Below are 21,496 nucleotides of genomic sequence, written 5' to 3'. Positions count from 1 at the left end.
GCAGGACTTGAACCAACAAGTGGAAACTATAGGGAAGCAGATTGCAATTGAATGTCAGGCGAACTTCCTAAAGGTAAATTGCTCTTTAGCTGTTAAACAGGCTGCCTTGGGAGGTGATGGGCTGTCCTTCACAGGCAGAGACTGGGTAGCCAGGTGGCTACCCAGCATCCTGCATTGTAGATCCTGCACTGAGCAGGCGGTTGGACCAAATGACTTCCAAGTTCCTTTCCAGCTCTTGATATACAAGTACATTATCACAGCTGGGATAGCTGAGTTGGTAGAGCTGGTAGAGCATGAGGCTCTTAATCTCAGGGTTGTGGGTTCAAGCCCCACATTGGGGAAAATATCGCTGCATTGCAGGGGGTTGGGCTAGGAGGTAGTCCCTTCCTCTTTGTCCCTCCCGTCGCTTCAATTCTCTGGTTCTGTGTTGCAGTGGTATACACTACATTAGATAGACACAGATTATCTGAAAAATAAAAATGAGATTTCAATAGCTACTCAACAGGATGTCTATTTTGATACCAATAAAATTAAGTTTCATACAACATGTATTTTATGTGACAGGAGAAAATAAGGTGCGTATAATTATATAGACATGAGAGAGAGAGAAGATGACAATAAAATGAAACAGGCTTGGTACTGAGGTAGTTTAAAAGAGAGAGAAAACAGTGTACCTCACTGACATCACAATTTCATTGAATGATAAATCTTAGAAAACCATATTGGCAACACAAACAAACCAACCTTAAAAATAAGTGTACCGCTCACAAGGTAAAGAAAATCCGAACCCAAAGACAATTATAACATTTTTCTTCTTCATGATGCATTTCAGTAATCTCAAAACAACTCATTGGATGCTTCAGTTCCAACTTCAAGTTTTATGGGCCCGTTGGACAAGGAAAGCTTTGAGGAACTTACCCATCTCTACTTGCCACTGCTTGCACTCTCTCAGACGTCAAGGTGAACATGCAGCTACAGGACCAGGGCCAAGAAGCTCCTGATGTTATCAGCAGTCCCTCTGCTGGGCTGCAGGCTTCAGCAGGTGTCTGATAGTACTGCCTCCTGGTGCTGGCCCTGGGATGCACTCAACCTGGGCAAGATCTTAACAGTGTTCATCAGACTTGGGAAAGGGGTGGGGAGAGGAATTAGGTCTAATAGCTCTGCTCCATTCCTATCTGCATTCACACCTATGTGTGAAAGCACCTATGTGCATGTGAACTGTATGTGCATTTGGGGAAACTTTGAATAGGTAGAGTTCCTAAGCCCATATGTATACACTTTGGGTGCTTTTGAAATGATTAAGCTCTTTCAGACATGCACCAAATGTTCCTAAGTTTGGATAGGGCTAGTGACTGTGAGCATAATCCCTACTCCTCTCTACATATGTTCAGATGCGCTTCTGAACAGTTCAAATTGTTATGCTTATGGTTAGCCGCTCTGGATGCTAAAGGGCAGTATAGAAATGTGTTACTCAATAAATAAAGCAGTGCTCTCACTTATCATCTGGAAAGTTAGGAACATATATTAATTGTCTGATGGTCACAGAAACAGTCAAGCATTATTACACTCAGCTAAAATGAGCCGTGAAAACGATTGCGCCTGTCAATGCTGTGTCATAATCTATCATCATTACATCATGAGACATTGATCAATACAAATACTACCAAAAAAGAAAGGCAAATGTAGCATCCTAATATTGGTCTATTTTTCAAACTGAATTCAAATTTTAATTGCACAAAACAGTGTGTGTGCATGTGAGTGTATGTGGTACCTTTTCAATACAGGTTGGGGGAATAGTCAATATTTATTAGCATCACACTCACATAGAAACAGGAGGCTGAAGTACTTTAACTATGAAGTGATACTCAGAAATAGTTGAGATCTTTAACTGAGGTAAACTAGTGTAATTGCCCCCAAGTTCACATTGCAGAAAATATAGCTTATATTTGGCACATCACTCAAAGCCTTATTCTTTCCATCTATTTTTTTTCTAGTCTAAATGATTACCTTTACATGCCTCCTAAATCTTCTGCATTATTATGACAATGCTTCAGGTTCTGTCAGAATAAGAACTTAATGTTTTCATTTTTCGTTTGGTCACAGCTTTCAATGCATTTATTGAAAATGGAATACAAGGAATCCCTCTTCATGAACTATGCTGTCCTATTTTCAGCGATATCCCTAGAGTTACGAAACAGGATTTAGCTAGTCAGTTTCCTCTCGTCAACTGGAAGAAGAAGAAGAAGAAATGTTCATATGCTTTAAAAATTAAAGACCTTGGTTAACCATGTTTGATGGAATGAAAACCTTCCATTAAAAGATGGATTCTACTCTTTCATTTTCTGCTAGTGATTTCTGGATAAAATTTCAAAACTGCCTTTTTTCTTTTGCTTACAACAGGCAACAGAAAGGGATAACCAACAGCGGGAACAGAAATGCTATAAAATAGCTTCATGGCTTGTAACTAGCAAATGTGAAAATGGTTTTTACACCTGCAAATGCATTTAATGCCTCTGTCTGTACCTTTGTGGTAACCATGTTTTTACATTTATTATTATTATTATTGTTGTTGTTGTTGTTGTTGTTGTTATTATTATTATTATTATTATTATTATTATTATTATTTCACATTGCCGTCACTGCACAATGTGATTGTGTTTTGCCTTTTTGCATCAGTAAAATAAAACAAAAACAGACCTCTGTCTCAAGGAGCTCATAGCTTGAAATTTGAAAGTGGAGAGAACTTAGGAAGGAGAAATGCAAGGGGAAATGTATAAGGAGAAAGGAATGCAGTTACACCAGTGATCAAAGTGGGATGGGATGAGATGCCATTCCAGTTCTTTTAAGGCAGTCTTGCCTAACCACCCCCTTCCTTTTTTCTACCAGTTTGACAGTGAGTTATATGCAGACTTCATTGCTGTTGGAGGTGAAAACATAGATTCTGGGGAGGAAATTGAAGGAAAAGACAGGCAGGGCCATAGTATGGTCACATGTTGAACGGACCTCTCTTTGAAACACTGTCTAGTGCAAGTCCAGATTGAAGCTAAAGAAACAAAAGACAGGAGAGCAGGAGCCTTGAAGCTGCCCATCAGCAGTTAGGACTGGACAATCTTGCGCAACACTTTGCAAGCGGCTTACCAAGACCTGAGGAGCCCCTTTTAGCAAGACTTGCAGAGTCCTGTGCACAGTGCTTTGCAAGCACCACCAATCAGATGACACCCACTATTAGACCTGTGGGTCCCCACCCCTGGCTTAGATGCATATTTCTCACATGTGTCTCACACAGCAGAGTGATATTGACCACATCACCATGTCCCCTTCTGCCTCTTCTGCAATCCTGTACCTATTTACCTGGTAGTATGCCCCATTAGACACAGGGACTTACTTCTGAGTAGAAATGGCTTACCATTGTGTTGTTGTTTAGTCATTTAGTCGTGTCCGACTCTTCGTGACCCCATGGACCAGAGCACGCCAGGCACTCCTATCTTCCACTGCCTCCCGCAGTTTGGTCAAACTCATGCTGGTAGCTTTGAGAACACTGTCCAACCATCTCGTCCTCTGTTGTCCCCTTCTCCTTGTGCCCTCCATCTTTCCCAACATCAGGGTCTTTTCCAGGGAGTCTTCTCTTCTCATGAGGTGGCCAAAGTATTGGAGCCTCAGCTTCACGATCAGTCCTTCCAGTGAGCACTCAGGGCTGATTTCCTTAAGAATGGATAGGTTTGATCTTCTTGCAGTCCATGGGACTCTCAAGAGTCTCCTCCAGCACCATAATTCAAAAGCATCAATTCTTTGACAATCAGCCTTCTTTATGGTCCAGCTCTCGCTTCCATACATCACTAATGGAAAAACCAGGGCTTTAATTATAAGGACCTTTGTTGGCAAGGTGATGTCTCTGCTTTTTAAGATGCTGTCTACACTTACCATTGTAGTGTAAGCTAACTCTACAGTGAAGCCTTGTGAATGCCAGGACTTCAGTTCCTCCTGCACAGCAGGAGACATGACTACGACTCTTTGCAAAGTTGTTGTATTTTTTATTTGCCATGGGGTGTGGGAGCCCGGCAATTTCTGGGCGACTAATGCATATGTTCTAGGCCAAAAGAGGGAATGGCTAAAACGTTTAAGAAGACAAGAGATCCTAGGTTAGTCTTGTAGAACCAGCAGCACAGTGTGGTGTGTCATACAATTAAAGCCATTATCACATATTTCACTGTACCTTTAAAAATCTAGAAACACAAACTGTTGGACCCCTGGTCCTAAGTGGTCAAATTAACTGTTGTCTAAAGGCAGTAATGAGGAGGGCAGTTGTACTACTACAAAGCCACCTGGGGTGGTAGTTAAATGAATATGCCAGGTAGGATTATAATTTATTTAAGGTTTTCCCACTCTGGCAGAGAAAAATATATATTGCAGGGCAATGTGAGGCAATGCCAGGATTTACTCAAGGGGGAATATCCCTATATAGTTCCCCACATTAGAGTTCCCAGTAGAGCCGTAGCAGGCCAGGCGGCTATACTTGCTGGATGGAGACAAGTGTATCATTATGATAATGAAATTCTGACTGAATCTGGTTTAATTCTTGGGTTTTTTTTAGTAATGCTGACATTTTAAACACTTCCTGGTTTTATTAAAATTGATTTTGCTATATACATGTAGTTTTTATTGTTTTTTTAAAGCCACTTTCACAGTGGAGGCGGGCACATTAGGGCAAATGGGGCACTGCCCCACCAACCCCAGCCTGCCCTCAGCCAGTGTCACCAGCCTGCCTTAACTTCCAGCTAATCAGCTTCCTCCTTTTCACTCTCTTAGCAGACAGGAAGGTGGGGACAGAACTAGAATTAGTTGGCTCTGCCTGTCCTTGAGTCTGGCTCCACCCACTACTCCCTGCTTTCCATGCTACTGGTCCCATAGGGCACCGGCCACCCCTGAACTTTGGAATGACTTTGCTCAGAAAGGCAGTACTTAAAATAAATAAATAATAACACACACACATCCACCCTAAAGGAGAAGAGGGCAGAGATTGGCATAACATTTGCATATAACTATTTAAATTACACTAAATGACTATTGTAATTTAAATAGGGGGGGAAATGCACTTCATCACAGTGGTGAAGGCTGTGATCAGTTGACTCTCCAGGTGTCCACTGCTGATGGGCAACTCAAGGTTCCTGCTCTCTCTTCTTCATACGATATCTTTACACTAGACTTGAACAGACAGTTCCTCAAATAAAGGACTATCGTCTACAAAGTAGGACACATGGTCACCCTAAGTTCTGCATTCAGTTCCCTAGAACTGCTGTCCAATGGCTCTGGAAGCTCAAAAGCTTGACAATTCACCCAGATATCAAAGCTCAGAGCTTGTAGCCCTGGAACAGATTGGCAGGGATGACAGGGCAAATTGTCTGAATTTCCCTGCCCCTTCTTAGCTATGGATTTGCGGGATATTACAATTTTTCAATGTTAAGAGTGTCCTATCCTCAGTGAGACGAAGGTAGGGACTGCCTACATGTAGAAAACTATTATAGGAAATTGTTTCCTAGGTGGTCTTTTCTAACTGACAGCAGCTCTTCAGGGTTTCAGGAAGAGGTCTTTCCCAGCCTGTAGGTGGACATGGGACATTCTTTAATACTACTGCGGTCCATAGCTTGACACCTAATTTTAAGCTGAAAATTAGATTATAGATTTTCCCAAATGCATTCCAGGCACCAGTTCGGGTTTTCCCATATGCATTAAGGCACTCTAAAGGCACAAACAAACAACTGAGTGTCACACATGCAAATATATAGTGCTTTTTTTCTTTAAAAAATGTTTAGGGGTGCTCTCATTTTCATACTCATATTGAAATATTGCCCCTCAGTGGGACCAAACTTAAGATTCACAAAATGTTTAGGGGTATACCTCCAGCCGTGTCCCCCCAGAAAAAAAGCACTGTGTGTGTGTGTGATAAATATAAAATCTGGCAAGTGTGAATGTTTTACTGAAAGCTGAAGCGACCCTTGAAGAATCTTCTGGTCAAGGCGACCTTCATTTTGTATGCAAATGTAGGACAAGTGCAAGAAATGCAATGAAAAGTGTGTGTGAAAATAAAATAAAAGTCTTTTGGGAAGACACCCTCAGCTCCTCCCTATAACCTGCACGCTGAAGAATGGCCTTCTTCGCCCAACTAGGTGCGCGCAAGGACTGTGTCAATGACAAACAGAAGATATCGGTCCCACTCGACCGGCTCTTCCACGCTTTGCTCCGAGGTGACTTGTGGTGGGAGAGAAGAGAGCTGCTGCTGCTCCTTCCTTGCTCACAACGGCACTTTCTGTGGAGATTTCTCTCCCCCCCGCCCCCCCCCAATCCGAGCGTATGAAATCAAGAGCAAGGTTGGCTCTTCTCTTGTCATCTGTGCCCTCAGGAAACGTCGCCTCTCGCCGAGCCTCGGCTGCAGTGCCCTTCTGCGCGCGCCTTCCTGGATCTGGGGTGGGCCGCTGGAAGTGAGGCGTGAACAGAGCTCTTCTCCCCTCAGGGGGGGCGGGCAGGGGAAGAAGCCGGGCACCGGTCGCCTATTGTCACATCGCATCCATTTGCAGCGTGTGCACGGGAGCGCAGCGCCCAGCTAGCTGGGGAGCTCTCTCTCTCTCTCCCTCTCCTTCTCTCCATTCCCTTCCCCTTTTCCCAAGCAAGTTGCCAGGCGCCTTTGCGCACCGGACCTTTTCACATCCCCAGCCCAACTTTCCCGTCGCCTTGCTGATTCCGCGGCAAAACAAACATGACGGATTACAAAAGTGGCGGCGGAGGGAGCAGCAGCAGCAGCAGCAGCCGCGCCGACCCTTTGGAACTGAGGCTGGGGTAGTAGCGGGGGAACCAGGGAGGCGCGCCGAGGAGAGCGCGAGACCGACGCCGTCTCCGGCGGAAAAGCTCGCCCAGCCCCGCGCCGCCTCACACTGCCGCGGGCGCAGGTAAGGAGAAGCTTCGCTGCCCCTCTGCCCCACTGAGGGATAAGTAAACAAGGGCTGGTTTTTTTGGGGGGGGGGGCTTGTGCTGCTGGTTGCCGCCTGTTGGGGTGTTTTGAGGGAGACGTGAGGCGGCCTCAGCGCTCACAAGGTTAATTTGTTCGCCTGCTTCCCTCTCAACTTTGAAGGAACCATTCTCTCTGCGCGCTTACTTGGGAGCAAGTCCCCCATTGGAGCCGGGGAGGCTTGTTTCCCCGGGAATATGTCGAGGAGCCGGAGTTAACCCCTTCCTCCCCTTCTGCGCCCCTTCCAGTGCCTCTCGGCTGTGTGAATGAAGGAGAGAGAAAAAGAAGAAGAAAAAAATAACTTTTAATAACTAGGAAGGAGGCACCTCTGCGTTACCAGGGAGCGTATTTGAAATTAGTTATTCCTGAGAGATGCATGCCTGGGAGGGTGCAGCCGATCAGATACATTTTGTGCAAGTAAAATGCCATCGATTTCACGATGCAAGTCGTCGCGTTTAGCATTTTAGCCGTCGGGGTTCATTCTCGCCAAGGGGAAGCCCATTCATGCCCTGTGCAAATTGTATGCGGCAAGGTCAGGACTTTACATTGTCCATGGAAGGTGAATTCAAGTCTTTCTGCCTTCTTCCTGAACACACATTCTCCTCACAGCCTGGTCTTCTTTGGGTGTTGCCTCGGATATGCACATCTTTGTCCTCTCCTGCAGAGAAGAATTCAGGGGCAAAGCAGGGTTGTGTTTGGGGTCCCCACAAAAGAGACTGACCCAGCTTCTGTATGCCTGAACTATGTGTGCAAAGAATAAGATCTATGAATCCATGGACACAAGTTTCTTCCTCTGTTAGGAAAGGCTGAGAAATAAAAAGAAAAGGTTGGTGGGGGAAAATAAATTCCCTGTTTGTTCCCCCTTGTCTATCAAGTTGCCCTTTATCAATTGCTTATGCTTGGTAACAAAGAATTCAGTGTACTCTGAAATAAGACCCATGGCAAGTAGCTCAGGTAGAAGAACAAATGGGGAGTATTCCGTTGTGTACGCTGGAAAACCTTGACAACAGGCAGCTCCTCTTGGGGAGTTCTGGTACTTGTTTTTAGCTGCACTGTATATAGTTTATGTTGGATAAGGAAAGAATTGGTTTACTCCTCCCATCAATGATGGGGAATTTCTGCCTTTTATGCTGCTGCTGTTCTTTTTGAACCTTTAATAGAAAGTCAACAGGTGCAAGTGCCTTGCCAGGAAAAAGTATAGCAATTCTTGCTCCCCAAATTGTCATTATAGCAATCTACAATTGTAGCCTTGTAAAGTAGAGTCTACCTCTACTTTAAGAGGTAGACTCTTAATTTCACGTTTAGGACTCAGGCCTTCACTAAGAGAAATGGAGATAATTAATATGCTCTATTGTGGGAGGCAGTGGAAGACAGGAGTACCTGGCGTGCTCTGGTCCATGGGGTCACGAAGAGTCGGACAAGACTAAATGACTAAACAACAACAATATGCTCTATCCATGCATTGTACTGCTAATACAGGTTCTGTTGCCTCATCATATCAAGTGCTCGAGGAAAAATTTGGTGTTTGTGAAGAAATTTGGGGTTTCCACAGTCTTGACATAGTAAGGCAGTTTTGGAACATGTAGTTTTGGTACTTGAAGCTGAAACGTGTGTTTATGGGGGCTTCCCCTCCATTCTTCAACTTTGCCTAGTATAAACAGGGCAAGAGAAAGTTGTAATTCCACACAGCCCTTCAAATGCTGCTTCCGCTTCGCTGCCTAGCCAGAGGCAATACTGTGAGCAGTAAAACTTCCTGATATTTTCAGGTCACAGTACTCCCATTAATTGCATGCATTAATGCTGCTATCATTCTTTTTAACCAGTAGCTAAGTCCCTGTTTTAAAGAGCTGAATTGAGATTTAGGCTGTGAAGTATGCTTCAGTGGCTGCAACATCACTGCACTCAGCTTTCATAGCACCAGTTTTCTATGGAGAGCTTGCTCATAACTGAACCAAAACTGGACTGTTTGTTGCATGACAGTTTCTAAGAAAACGGATTATATGGTCACCTCTTAGACCATACAAAAGGAATATGTATTAATCAGTTTGCCTGATAGGAAAGGAATCCACTGAGTTCAAATCCTGATGCATTCCCCCCCCAAAGGCTTCTCAAGAAGATATTGCAGGCTAGTTTCATACTCAGTTCATCTCTCTGAAGTCTATCCATATATGCATTTGCACTGGACTTTAAACTGAGGGTCTGGCTCTAATACGCATGCAGCAAAGTAGGGTGATAAAATGGGCGGTGCTAATTCAGACTGCGGGTGGGAGATGCCATTTCTGAATGCATAAATTCCTTCCAGGTATATGTCTAGCACTGTGAGCTGGGCTGCTATAACATTTTTCTCAGGTGCTCTAGCTTTTTACTTGGTAAGACCTTTTTTCCACACAAGGAAGCATTCAAAGTATGGGGTCTCCTAATGGCAGCTTGAAGTGCTGCACTCCATTCCTTGTTTCTACCACTTAATTCTTCTGCAAGTGTAGACCATGCCTGAGGAAGGAGTTGAAGTGATGGGGTCACACACACGGCAGTAGTAAATTATCTTTCTTTGTGTATCTTCCCTTCCCAAGGTACCACTGTGCTTCTCTCAGGAGGGTGTACCAAACACTTCTTAACCTGTGCCTAACCCTTTTTTGGCTTGAGGGGCACATTCCCCATTGACTAACCCTCTGTCTGAAGGCTGAATGCTAGCAGTCTGTGTGGCCATATTCAAAGTGGGTGTGGCCAAAGTGGATGAGGGGGTAGCTCTTTTTCAAAGTCACAGAGAGGAAGACACACACACACACAGCTGACAGACACACTCTCATACATAACAAGCAGCAGACTCACTTTTTCCACACACTCTCTCACTATTCACTGACTACCTATATTGCCTCTTTACCCTGCCCATCAGATCAATCTGATGAGGTTTGCTTTTACTTCATGGGAGATGCTACTGGAACCATCAAGTGTTAAATTTTCCCACCTGCCTTCCCTTCTCTCCCCCCCCCCCTATGCCCAGGACCCTTATGAGGAGGAAATACTGCTTAAGTATTTAATACTGGGAGGCTGGATCTGGCCCAGGGGTCACCAGTTAGCTACTCCTATCTATCATCTATCTATCTATCATCTATCTATCTATCTATCTATCTACCAGAGGTCTACCAGAGGTCTCAGGGTGGTTCATAGAACAAAATCAAAAGATAAAACTACAAAATATACAATCAAAATAAAAACAACAACCCAATACCCCACCCTGCTAACAGGGAAAAAAAGGGGCATGGTGCCTCATTGTATGATTTAGTGTCTTCTTTGGGGTGGGGGCATAAACCCATGGATTGAGTAAGGATGATGCTGGACCATGAATCCTTAATGCTTACACTGATTTGGGATGAGGCAGTATGGGAGTACTGAAAATGGATAAGTGCTGGGATAATCTTAGTGTGGACCTAGTTCAGGTGGAAAACCTCAGAAGGGTTTTATTGTTGTTTTTTTATGGGAGCCTCCAAAGTGGATATTTCTTTGAATCACACTGTTCCTTAACTTTTTCTGTCATTGTTTGTCCTGTATCCAGGCCAGCCTTTCTGTGTCCTATTTGACCTTGTTCGGCTAGACTGGTTTATTATGAGAGAGAGAGAAAGAGAGAGAGATCGAGAGATCAAAAAGCAACTAGGTCTATTACAACATTTTCTTTCATGCTTACTTTCCAAAGAAACAAACGAAAAAGTAATGCGTTGGTTAATGTGTAATTTAACACAGGGCAGATGACTATATGATGAAAGAGTGATAGTTAATGTCAACGGTCCATTTACACATTTCCCTCCTATGTTCTGCTTTTTGTCTGATTTTACCCCCGATTCCACCTTAGTGGGTCATGTCAATAAGAAGTGGGTGGATCTTCATAACCAGAGGGACAAGAGACTTTCCCTGTGGAGAATTATCACTGCAGGCAGAATCCAAGGCTTAATTTAGAACTTTAAGGAGTAGTACCAGAAATCATCTCTGGAACATAACAAAGTCATTACAAAGAATTGAGTGCATCTGAGCATATGATTTCTTTTCCACAACTGAGTAACCACAGTCAGGCCAACATGCAATCTTGAATTGAAGGTAAGGTTTTTTAGAGGATAGAGTGTGGCGTCCTTGGATGTTGCAGACTTGTCTCTGTAGAAAGGAAGCACTAGAAAGGTGGCTTGCTGAATTCCCATGGCTATCGGATGCTGGTATCTAGCCGGTCCTATTGTTTTTAGCTGCCATTGTTGTGTGTTTTACTGGTTTTTAGTTATTCTGTTATGTGATGGTTAATTTTTATGTTCTATTCCCTGCCATGGTATTTATGTACAAAGGTGGGATATAAATATTTTAAATAAACGAGAAAATAAATTTGTGATTTATCTATTTATTATTAGAAAATAGGCATTGAAGGGAAATGGCTACAATGGCAAGCCTCAAACTGCTTTCCAGGCCTTAGAGGTTGTTGCATTTTTCCCAAGGGAACGGCCACCATACACCAACTAGACACCACATCAGATGGATGTGGTGGTTTCCCTTCTGTTGCTGAGGGAAAGGGTGGCTGGTGAATACAAGAGACTTCTTCTCAACTGCACTACATAGCTTTTATGACTGTGTATAAAAGAAATAATAATAATAATAATAATACCTCACCCATCTCAGGGTGGCTTACAGTACATATAAAAATTGTAGCAAAGGTCGTCTCTTTCTCCTTCCTCTGTGCGCCCTCCAAATCTCTTCTAGGTTTTGAGGAGGGCTAAGGACACACACAGGTGAGGAGAGTGGGGAAATCCTTGTGTTGATGGGGCATGGTAGTTGAAAACTGCCCAATAATTTGCAGTCCATGGCATTCTGATGTCAGCATGGTGCTTGTTATTACTCCCTCAAAGGCCCCCACCTCTCTTTATTAGCTGCTTATCCTTACTAAAAATGTGCACAGATGTGGGTAACAGAACTTACCTATGTCCCTTTGGGTGTACCTGCCATCTCATTTAAATGGGAACCTCCACTGCTATGGACTGTTAGTAACTCAATGCAGCAGCTCCCTGGGTTACAAATCCCAGGTGTTCTAACAGCGCCTGTGTAGTGCCTGAGTTCCTCCTCTAAATAGTACACTGGATGTGTGCATTCTGCAGTCACATTATTGATGCTGTCTGTGTCATGTTTCCATTGGTTTTAAGACAAAGTCCTTGTCATGTCACAAGTCCCTCGAGTTCATATTAAAGTGGGTTTGGTCCTTTCTCACATAACGCCCACTTTAAAAAGTACTTTAAAAACCATTCTTTTTTTCTTTCTAGTTCTCTAGTTCTAAATGCATTTATTTCCTCTTTCAACCTTCCTGTTCCATTTCCAAAGGCAATATTTCACACTATCTTATCTCCTTTGGATGGCTTCCTTACTGGGCATTTACTGTGAAACAATCATGCTTTGTTCACACATTTTTAATAGGGCACCTGCATGATTCATGATCAAGACATGCCCTTCCCACATCTTACCTTTTCAGCTTCTAGTTTCTTTTTTTGAAGTCAGAAAATCCAACATTTTAATATGCAATAACATCTGTACGATTTCCTCAAATGTAGATGGCACAGCTCTTCTAGCCTAGATAGACCAGTAATGGGCTGTATAGATGGCAATCTCTAGCCACTTCCTTTCCTGTGGTCTCTTTCTCTTTCCCCTTTCTAGGAAGCAGTTCTAGCACTTTAACCCTCCCCTTTCCAAACATCATTGCTCTTATATCAGTTTCCCTTGCCCTTCAGTTCCAGCAGGAAGGGAACAACCTTGTTCTGGAGCGCAGTGAGATTTCCAATGCTCCCCCAAACCTTGGAAGTTGTGGGAATGGGCTGATCACTTGGCTATAGAATGTTACTTGTATCCTAAGAGTTGGAAAGCAAAGTTCCTTTTCCATTTCCAGTTTAGCAGAATAGCAATGATCATATGCTGCTAAATTGTCCACATCTGGCAGCACCTTTGGTGACTCTGTTGAGAAGACCTGCACTTTCCCCTCAGCCTTTTCCCTTTTACATATCAATTGGTTTTGGTGTGCTGTGTGATTGGCAGGGGAGAGAGGAGGCTGGGCTGCAGGATAACACAGGCTCGGGCTCATTGTTCTACAGTTTCAGCTGAAAGTCAGAGCACTCCCCGGGAAGTTTGCCTTCTATAAATACATTTCCTCATCCTTGTGCCAGCTCTCCTAAGAACCGATATTTTGAGACATGCCACAGGTAAGGGTTCTGTGTACCAAATGGGTGGTTTGGGAGAGGGAAGCTGGAAAGTAACAAGATGAGTTATAGACATGCTTCTTCCTTCAACAAGTGAAATTCATTTTAAAAAGGAGAAATGCATTACACAAGCAGCTGCTGCACGTTGCGCTCTTATGCTCCTGGCTTCAGTTTCACTGAAAGATTTTTGTTTACTTTGTTTTACAAGGTGGAGGGGCCTCACACAGAATAGTATTCTTGTATACCTAGGGCCCTTTCAGAGATTGGAAGTCCTTTTGAAATGTCTGATTTTGTTCAAGAAGAACAAAACTACTGCGTGATTAGTGTTTAATCTTTCAGTAGGAGAATACGGCAAGAGTCTGCGATCTTTTCTTTTCTGGTTTTCGTATGTGCTCACCCACCCACATGGATGCAGTGTTAAAAGTTGCTAAAGATGGCTATTGTTTCTCTTTGCTAACTTGTTTTTCACTTCTTCAAAATGGAAAGGCACATGTAACAAAGTACTTTTTATTAATGCAAACTTTTAGCTTTACTAAGCCGGTTTTGTTGATGCATGGCAAAGCTGCTGATTTTTTGTTTAGGAAAGTTTGATACGTTGGCTTTTTCAAGAATTAAAATGCTTCCACATTAACATTATTTAAAAGGAAAACTGAGAGCTGGTTACCACAGTTGCCTTTGCATGTGCCAAATATGGGCTGAGTTTATCTGCATTATTGCCAAGTGTGCATTGTTGGTTCTCCAATTACCTCAGCATTTGATCAAATTACTGGTCTCTCCATGATGAAATGAGTGAACCTTAGCCAGTACCTAATTTATAAATGGAGAGAGCTATGGCTGAAGCGTTCCATCTCTTTCCTAGGTATCTTGTGTGCTTCCATACTGAGTTTACGGGGGTATTCAGCAATAACAGGATAATTAAGGAAAGACTCTCCTTACATGCTCAAAAAGGCACTTCCCTCTTATTTACTGCTTCACATATTAAGTTATTGAATGGAGATTGTGGAGCTGATCCTGGGCACAACTGAAGCCCTGTCCTAAGCAATCTGGGTACACATAAGATGATCAGGCTAAAGGTTTATCTCATCCACTGTCGTGCTCTTACAGTGGCCAGCCAACCAAATGCCCATGGCTACAATGTTGGTCCCCAGTTGTGAGTCAGGGAATTGACCATGGTTTGCTCTGATCACTTTGCTACACTCCCAACTGCAATATGGATCCACTCAATCTATCCCTTGGGGCACTGGGTGAATTAGATGTTTCTGATGACATTCCAGTTTGTGTTTGTAATTGAATTGCGTTTGTGCTTCCCTGTTGTGCAAGCCAGGCAAGAAAAAGATAGCATGGACACCCTCATGGTGGCCATTGATAATGTGACTTTTCTCTTGAAGCAGCTGCTGTTTCTAAGAGTCTGACTTTTGACAGAATCGTTTTCTGTGCTTTCTCTTGAAACCTTCTGAATCATTCAGCACCTGTCCTTTGAAACCATGTATTCCAGCTATATCATGATTCATTCTGATAATCAGCTTTGAAGGGACTTGAGTTTACACTGAATGCTTTACTCTGGAATTTTTAAGGTTTAGCACACTTCACTTTATTACCCCAGTGGTCTTCTAACAGCTCTTTAATGTTTCACAAACCATAAAAAGATCATGCTAACTAATTCTGAATGTGGAACTTTCAGAAAAGAATTAGAGAGCCTGGTTCAAGACGTAACAAAGTTGCATAATTGGATTGTTTTCCCTCTGTGTAATAACCACTAGAAAAGGCTACCCTGCATTGAATAATTTATGTTTCTTTTACAGTGGTACCTTGGGTTAAGAACTTAATTCATTCGGGAGGTCTGTTCTTAACCTGAAACTGTTCTTAACCTGAGGTACCACTTTAGCTAATGGGGCCTCCCACTGCTGTCACGCAACCGCTGCACGATTTCTGTTCTCACCCTGAAGCAAAGTTCTTAACCCAAGGTACTATTTCTGGGTTAGCGGAGTCTGTAACCCGAAGCATCTGTACCCCAAGATACCACTGTATTTCTTTTAAGTGGGAATCTTTGGTAGCGTTTTCTGATTTATATTTTACTCTTTTTAAAAGTCTTTTTGCTCTTCACATCTCTTGGTGGCTTATGTAATTAATTGTGCAAAAAATAAAAAGTACAATTGGTCTACAGCACAATGTCAATAGGCAGCATAGTACAATTGGTCTACAGCACAATGTCAATAGGCAGCATAATTTCAGCAATAAACTGCGCCATACTAGCAGAAAAAAGCTTCACCATCCTCCTAAACAATTAATTGGCAATATAGTATTCTCCGCAAGGGGCATGTCTATGGCAAGCACCAGGAGTGAGGACTTGAGCCAAAGGGTTGTATCCAAAGTAGTGCTAAGTAAGCCTATCAGTGCAAAGATTTCCACCTGGGCAACAGAACTCCAAGCTCTCTTCCATATGCATGTCCCCTATATATGTTATGGGGTTTTCCCCAATCCTCCAGAGCAGATTTGGGGAGGGCACAGAAGGAGAAACTGAGGTGGTGGTGGTGGTGGTGGGGGATCCTGTTGTGCAAATGGAAATCCTTGCATGGGGTTCCCTCTTCATCAGAAAATGTCTTTCCAGGGCCTGGGTTAGCAGAGTAACATCACCAGTAAGAAGGTTATACCAGTCAGACTTCTGATAGTAGCAGCACCTTTTTTTATGTATCTTGGGTGATTGTAGAAGGCAGTTATAATACGGAAGTTGCAATGAACTTTACATAAAGCTTTGACAGATGACCAGTTTTTGCAATATATTAATGCACAGTTTTAATGAGCTGGTTATAAGATTTTTGCTTTGGGTTTGAGCACATCCAGATTCAGCCCCTATTGTGGCTTGAACATGTCTGAAGGAGACCTCCATGTGCCTTTTTATAGGATAACCCAGTGGTCCTGGATGTGCTTTGTAGCCCTTGATAGCCTTAGCCTCCATGAATTTGTCTAGTCTGCTTCTGAAGCCACCACTACATCTTGTGCTAGTGATTTTCATAGTTTTAGCTGTGTGCTGTATTGTATACACAGGGTATGTGACACATTAAATGGCAGCAAACGAGGGTTAGCCACTGAATGCTCAGTGATGCAGGATTGGTTGCAGCTGACATGTACCTCTGAGATACATATATTTTCAAACATGCTTTGCAATGTTAGGTATACACTAATTTTTGGGATACCTTGAATACTCTATTAATTTGAAGATAAACTAAGTGGTGCTGCTATGTACTTAAGTCAATTTATTTCCTATATGTGGAAGTTTCCAAGATTACAGAAGTTCATAGCTTGGGCCTTTTCTTTGAAAAACTGATGCGCTGTCACACCCATTAGTTTGGTTAATGGCAGGTTTTATGTATAAAATATGTTTTATGCTCATTTGTGAGAAAATAAAATAGAAAGTGCTTTTGAAATCTACCTTTTGTTACAAAAGGTATTAGAAGCATTTTTTAAAATAATGAAGAGCTATAATTACTTTTCAAAGGCTTTTTAATTTCATGCCTTAGGAAAGTATAACCTCTGGCAATGTTATTATATGAATACATAAAGATCAATGTGAATAATAATATATAATAAAAGCATGCTTTAATTATATCCAAAGAATGGCACAACTAGTTCTGTGTACCTAAAGGTTATGCAAACAGTAAACCCTCCCAGGCTGCATAGCAAACAGCTTTTGAAATTGAAACAAGTTTCAAACATAGTTTGTGATATGACATTGCCTTCTGCCTTTCAGTAAAAAAAGGATAAATTCCCACTGGACATATCAAAAAAAGCCTCTGGTTACACCTATAGTAGAGCTGGATTCCAGCCATTGAATTGTTTACTTATGTCATATTTAATTTTTAACCAGTGTAGGAGAGTTACAGAAGTAACAGGTAAAAGCAACAATGCATCACAGACCAACGTGGACATTCAGGCTGATATTTAGATTAGAATGACTGTTGCAAATGCCAAAAATAGGAAGTGTACATGGTACACTGGAATAGGAGTATAGACGGGACACTGAAGCCTCCTTCAGAAATACATGTAGAACAGATTCCAACTATATTTTTAGGACACAAGTGCAAAGATATGTGCTGTTTGATAACAGAATAGACATGGTGGTGAGGAAGAAGGGTTGTCTTAAATGCACCAGTATCCCAATTTGTTTCCATATGAAAAATAAAACTGGGGTGAATAACTTGATTCTTGGACATAACTCTACTCATCAGACATCTTCACTAAAAATTTGTTTAGCTTGGTGTCATGAGGATATCTCAGTTAGTAAGAGCATGAGACTCTTAATCTCAGTGTTGTGGGTTTGAGCCCCACACTGGGCAAAAGGTTCCTGCATTGCAGGGGGGTTGGACTAAGTGATCTCTTCCAACTCTACAGTTCAATGTAGAAGTTAACAGACTGGCTGAGCATCTCGCACTGGTGATTAATAGGCATGGCCGAAATAAGCACACGTTGTATGGGCAGAGTCAGGTCTGCCTGACTATTGAAAATCACACCAAAGGTAGCCATCAGTTGAAATAATGGTTTCTGATGACATTGCTTCCACAGATAATTTCAAAATCAAATTGCAAAAAATACTTTTCTCAGCAGGACCACTTTCAGGAGATAATTAAGACTGGGGATGGATGGAAATAATCTAAGTGAGTAAACAAGGAAATGACTGACCACTTATTATTATTATTATTTTTTAGAAATGAAAAGCTAGACTGAACTAAATACTAGTGCTATTTCCTTCCCCCCATGGATAGACCCTAGAACAGTGGTGGTGAGCCTATGGCACGAGTGTCACAGGGAGCACTCGGAGCCCTCTCTGTGGGCGCCGTCGCCCCAGCACAGAGCCAGCAGAAGGCGAGGGTGGCGTGTCAAGTCCTCAGCTCAACTTGGGCAGCTGGAGTGCCATGTGCGTGGTGGGTCGGCGCAGGAAACTGCACGGCCGGAGTGGGATGTAATGCCGTCAGGGCGCCGACTCTCCAAAATGGGGGTTACAGCTATTCTTTGGCCCAAGTTCATTGCGCCCAATTGCACAGAGGCTTCCGGAGCATATTGTGGCAATTAGTATTTGGTGTGAGTGGATTGCGGCAATGATTATGGTGGGCCCTCAGTTTCTGATGTTGCACAAGCAGGACAATAAAGAGCTGAAATCCCCAAACTGGCCCGTCTGCTGCAGCGCCTTTAGGGCTCCTTTTGCTCAGCCACTCTGCGCGGGATGTCCAGACAGAGAAGGCGCCCTTGTGGCCAGGGAGGCACAAAGGGAAGGGCCAGGTGGGGCATTGGTGCCCCCAAGCAGGTGCACATGTTGTTTTCAGAGGCTGGGCGTGGATCCTGGTACTTGTGTCGCCTCGGGTGGGGCATCGGGTGTGTGTGCAAAATGGAGCCACAACCCCCAGAGCATGTGTTTCCCCTTGGGGAGCCTCCACTGTAGGTGGGGAGGGCGCACCACTCTGCACATTCTCAGAGGCGTGCTGCCATGTTGGTGGGCCACTGGGAGTTCCAAGTGGCCGTCTTCCTTCCCCTCCTGCTGCTGCGAGGTTGAGGCATCACATTAATTGTTCAAAAGCATGCCAAATGCAAACTTTTACCTTTCAATAAAAAGTTGCTTGCATCATTCAAAGCTCTGTTATTGTGTTTTACTTTTAAGACAAAAGATTTTAGTGTATGAGTTGTTTTTTCTAAACTAAAACCTCAGTGTTCAGGTTAAATTGCCGTGTTGGCACTTCGTGATAAATAAGTGGGTTCTGGGTTGCATTTTGGGCTGTTTGGTCTCTAAAAGGTTCGGCATGACTGCCCTAGAACATCACACAGAGTGAGGAGATGGGAGATGTCTCCTGGCAGGTGGAAATGCTTGTGCTGATGGAACTATCAAATTAACACAATGTTGAATTCCACCTGAAGTGGAAGTTGTGGGTTATGACTAATTAAAATGCCCTCATAGCCATTTTGCTACCGACTCGACTATAGCCCTTTTTCTGGCTCAGTTCCCACATTCTCCTGTTTTCCGCTATTGTTTCCTTCCTTAGAGTGAATGAAAGAAAGTTCTTAAGAATGTAAGTTGATTCAATTTGTGTGTGTGTGAGAGAGAGAAAAACTTTGTAATCAAAATAGTTTGCTGAGAACTGCATAATGTAAAGCTTATGGGAGAAAGGTAAGAGTGACAATTGGCAGGCTAGGTAGTTATATAATGGGGAACTGTGTTGAATAGGATGGAACTCTGTGTGCACAAATGAATGACTTCATGTTCACAAAATTTAATTAGCTGCCACAGTAATTTGCCACTGAGCAGAAAACCTGAGTAAAGAGTTTACATTAGAAGTTATTTGCTCTCTGATTGGAGTTAGTTTGGTTTGTTACTTATTTTAAACAAATTAACTAAAGCTAAATAGTTCTAAAAAATGGCCATTACTCTGATTTTGTTTATATATATACATACTGTATCTACAGCTGTATACACATCTGGATTCCAAACTGATTTAAAATGCATCTAGCAATTTAAGCAAGGCAAAAGCTCAAGTTAATATTTTACTAGCAATTGATAACAGGAAAATGCCATTCTAATGACATCATTTGGATTGTGCCAATTCTTAAAACAAGAAAACAGACTCTAATCTGAAGATTGGAATGCAGAAAACTTTCTTCATGAGAAACTACTCAAATCTTCTTGTTTCTTAAGACAGCTTCTGTGAATTGTTTGTTTTATGCCTGTCTTAAATTATGGAGCAAATACAGGGATGGTGAATATATTCTTATAACTGATGTCTCATAAAATGCAACCTGTAACTTGAAATTTTAGATAACAAATGCTCATGAAACTGGAGGGTGGCAAATAGGTAGCTGATTTTAAAAAGTATATCTTGAAGACAGCCCCTCTTTGACAGATTTATATTCTCAAAGTAGGAATAATATACCTATCTAACTTTTCAAAATGCTTTCTTACTTGAACCAATAGTATTCAAATGCAGGACTTAGCATTGTCTGTTTCCAATGCCTACTAATTTTGGGGTAAAGGTTTATTAGTAAATTGGTTAAAATAATGGATAATGTGAAATATGACATTTGTTTCCTAAAATAATGAAACATGCTACTGTATTCTAAGTAGCTGGTTTGTTTTGCAAACTTAACATTTTAACAGTTGAAGTTAAATAAATATTAAAGCAGTAAAACAGTTATGTAACATGCTGATTAAAAGAAATGGAGCAGAGACCTGGGTTTGTTTTTTTTAATATCACAATTTACTGAATTTGTCTTTGGGGAAATCTAACCTAGAATGGTAGAATGAATTCATCCATCCGAAAACAACTTGTGAGGCCATTATGGCTCATAGTACACTGTGGTTTTTTAATTTTTGGAAGCTGCTTGCTGTTGCACTATGAATATTGAACACAATTACTTTTCAAAGGTAAATTATAGTTTAATAAACAATAAATAATGACCCATACTCTTGTTTTAATTTACCTTAATTCACCTGGTCTCCTCTTGAGGTTAGAGTCGAGCTAATATACCTATCAGTGTGTGTTCAGGGTGGAAAACAAGTTTTTCATCTTAAACACAAAGTGGGCATTTTGTGTCTTTCCTAAGCTACTCTAACCAATCAATAAGTAAGCATTATATTGGGATGGAAGCTAAAACCACCTCTGCACCAGTTGAAAACCTGATGTATCCAATGTGTGCGCAGCCTGCGAAGGAAGAGTACAAATACACAGCCAGAAAATACAAAAACTGTGTAAAAATGATGGACACACCTTGGAAATTCTACCAATGCCCACCAATCAGTCCATGACAGCTACATGCAGCGTGGAATCAAATTAGCTCACAGTGACTGGGACATGTCCCAAGCACACACCCCTGCATTGCAACACACAATAGGCATGCAAGGAAGAGGCGAGAAGATACACAACACAGCACCCACATAGCTTGCTGGGCAGGATGCCTTCAGAGAGCACACACAACCTTCCTAGGACAAGGGTTCAAGACCATTGAAGGGAGGCAAAGGGTCTTTTGGGAAGCAGCCAAGTAGACAGAACAAGGGTACAGTTGACATGTGCCAATGGTAGCAGCTTCCAGTGGCTCATGCACAGGACACAGGGTTGGGGAACAGGAGAGGGTGATCAAGCCCTTGGAAAGGCAGGGAAGGGTCCACCTCATAGGTGCAACTGAGGCATGCAGGAACAGTGCTGCATGGACCAGTGAACTGGCTCCTGCATAAACCCTCTAGACCAAGCATAGGCGAACTTGGCCCTCCAGATGTTTTGAGACTACAATTCCCATCATCCCTGAC

At 42.5% G+C, this 21,496-nt stretch overlaps 1 protein-coding gene across 7 annotated transcripts in view; it reads left to right on the top strand.

The window, feature by feature from the left end:
- The first annotated feature begins 6,550 nt into the window (after window positions 1-6,550).
- SHANK2 (SH3 and multiple ankyrin repeat domains 2) overlaps window positions 6,551-21,496 on the top strand; it is a 339,067-nt gene continuing 324,121 nt past the window's right edge. For 5 of the 7 annotated variants that reach the window (XM_083408318.1, XM_083408316.1, XM_083408315.1 and 2 more), the window contains exon 1: window positions 13,096-13,215. The gene's annotated coding sequence lies outside the window, so the exon portion shown is untranslated. Of the gene's footprint in view, window positions 6,942-13,095; window positions 13,216-21,496 lie in introns of those variants that run through there. The other 2 variants (XM_083408317.1, XM_083408314.1) reach the window with 1 other exon arrangement.

The sequence above is a fragment of the Podarcis tiliguerta genome (genome assembly GCF_965153285.1).
Source record: "Podarcis tiliguerta genome assembly, chromosome: 1".
Classification (NCBI taxonomy): domain Eukaryota; kingdom Metazoa; phylum Chordata; class Lepidosauria; order Squamata; family Lacertidae; genus Podarcis; species Podarcis tiliguerta.
Note: the sequence above shows the minus strand (reverse complement) of the source record. Positions and strands in the feature narration are given on the sequence as shown.